Here is a 3,076-nt window from a genome sequence, read left to right on the forward strand (position 1 = left end):
TCTCAAGAATGATCGGAATCGAAAGCCCTAACCTGAAGATCAAAACGTTGGTGTTGATGATGATATATGTGGCGGAACATCCCATTATTTTTCATAGAAAATATATATGTTATGGCCAGTCTTCCTACGGCAAATGCAAACTATGTATGAATAATTCTAATAAAATCTCGATCACTTTGCCCAAGCGCACAGAAAACCACCTAATCCTTCGTCACAAACTGTGATGTCCTTGGTCCTCACGTATTTGTTCACATTATCTCTTGGGGAAAGATTTAACCCTAACATTGAAAGAGAAATTTTGACTTCTCGGCTACCTTCCAGATCAAAGGAAATCATCAATGATCTTTTAGAGATATGTTGACTTCTCTGCTACCTTCAGATCAAATGAAATCATCAAAGATCTTTTGGAGATATGTTGACTTCTCGGCTACCTTCCAGATCAAATGAAATCATCAATGATCTTTCGGAGAAATGTTGACTTCTCGGCTATCATCCAGATCAAAGGAAATCATCAATGATCTTTTGGAGATATGTTGTCTTCTCGGCTATCATCCAAATCGAACGAAATCATCAATGATCTTTTGGGGATATGCTGACTTCTCGGCTACCATCCAGATCAAATGAAATCATCAATGATCTTTTGGAGAAATGTTGACTTCTCGTCTGCCTTTCAGATCAAATGAAATCATCAATGATCTTTTGGAGATATGTTGACTTCTCGGCTGCCTTTCAGATCAAATGAAATCATCAATGATCTTTTGGAGATATGTTGACTTCTCGGCTACCTTTCAGATCAAATGAAATCATCAATGATCTTTTGGAGATATGTTGACTTCTCGGCTGCCTTTCAGATCAAATGAAATCATCAATGATCTTTTGGAGAAATGTTGACTTCTCGTCTGCCTTTCAGATCAAATGAAATCATCAATGATCTTTTGGAGAAATGTTGACTTCTCGGCTACTTTCCAGATCAAATGAAATCATCAATGATCTTTTGGAGAAATGTTGACTTCTCGGCTGCCTTCCAGATCAAATGAAATCATCAATGATCTTTTGGAGATATGTTGACTTCTCGGCTACCTTCCAGATCAAATGAAATCATCGATGATCTTTTGGAGAAATGTTGACTTCTCGGCTGCCTTCCAGATCAAATGAAATCATCAATGATCTTTTGGATATATCACATTATGCTATTGCTGCAGGAGTCTTCCTTTACTCTGCGTTTCTCCTCTCTGGATGATGCAGATTGTAAAGCCTGGTCAGACTGAACACAGTTTCTGGGTAAAAGTGAAGACGAACAAACATGTATCCTGGAAATAGTGTTCAACTCTCTTTAACTTGTCAGTTTCCAGTATATAGATACCATACTTCATTCCATGGTAATATCATTGGGCATAACAATTGTTCCAGTGTTCCTTGCACGTAAACATTTTAGAGAAAACATTCTGGAGCACAACATAGTGTTCCCCGAAACATTTTTTGGCAAGTGGGCGACTGTCATACAGTATGACCTTTTGAAGGAAGCGATAATGATGCGAAGATTTCAAAAGCCATCATGGACAGTCTCTCCTGACTAGAGAAAGATGACAATGTCGTTACTGATCGAGGGTTTAGTGATGTTTTACCAGATTTGTAATCACGTGGTTTGACAACAAAGATGCCGTCTTATCTAAAACCTGGGCAGACTCAATTTGACGACCTACATGCTAACCTTGATAGATCCAAGATGGGTAGTGGAGTCAAATAAGTAATGGCTGTTCTTCAAAACATAACTTAGTCATTGATGCCATGGAGGCACTCGTTAGAATAGGTCTAAAAGGAATCCAATAACCTATATATGTCAGAACGCAAAGCATAGGGTGCTGGCTGACAAAATGGCAGCGCCTTAGTGTTCATAACACCTTAGCTCAGCGTGTGAAAGATGGGTCAGATCTTACCAGAAGGGCCAAGTCGCCATTTGTCAAACTTGATGCGACTGCGGATAATTTTGGCTTTCCGAAGTTAGACATGGTATACCGTCGGACAATATCCTGTGGTACAATTGTACATGTATACCAAATATTACTGGCAACTGGCTACATCAGTTAGCACCTCAGTGATGATGGTGACTACGAGATCTGGACCTATCGGGACTCACGGGACATTGTACGGTGTCAGATCCACTCGAGGCATATAAGTGTTACAAAACAATGCAGAACAGATTTTCCCCTACTCTCATGTTATCTTAAAAATCACAAGCAATATTGTCAATCAATTTTAATTACTTTGCACAAAACTCTTAATTAAAGCGTTTGGACAATTTATCTGATAATGTTTGGAGATGTTTTAGCACATTGTTACGAATGGATAGACTGCAATAGGAAGTTGTATTTTTAACTGTCAGAAAATTTCGTAAAAAGAGCAAGTTCTTACTCAAAATCCATCACATTTTTATCCCCTGTTCCTAATGTATTCAAAATTCAAACTTGTCTTTTTTTGGCATATATGATATCTAACTTTTTATTTTCAGCATGCTCATGTTTAGTTTTTTTTTTCCAAAAAAATTAAATGATATTAGATCTATAGCATTAAACTATGTTTGGATTTAAATGCCTATTTGTAAACGTAGGACTACAGAGGCCACTGGTAGCACATACCAGATATCGTATTTCCTCTTAGGCCATTCCGCACACCACCGTTTACAGTTTGTCACATTGGTATATCCGTTTTTGACCTCGCATTGGTATATCAGTTTTTGACCGATCAGAGAGAACCTTTGTATTCACCTCATTGAAACTTGCCGATTTTTCCAAATCACCTGGGGAATTCCCGCCTTTTTACACCTGGAATCCACATCTTTCTACTATACCAAGAGTCTATATTTTTGATTTTCAAAATCTCAAGACCCTACTTTTTAATCTCGTATATAGAAAGTACCAAATTTCATGTATCATTTACTCAGGAAATAGCTACAAACCTATGAAACACATTTTATTCAGGGACTTGGTTCAGGTGAAACACCAGTTTGCTTCACTGAATTAATTGTGTTAGACCTTACACAGTGTTTAATACTGGAAACAAGTAAGAAAACAAGACA

The sequence above is a fragment of the Pecten maximus genome, chromosome 1 (assembly GCF_902652985.1).
Source record: "Pecten maximus chromosome 1, xPecMax1.1, whole genome shotgun sequence".
NCBI classification, from domain to species: Eukaryota; Metazoa; Mollusca; class Bivalvia; order Pectinida; family Pectinidae; genus Pecten; species Pecten maximus.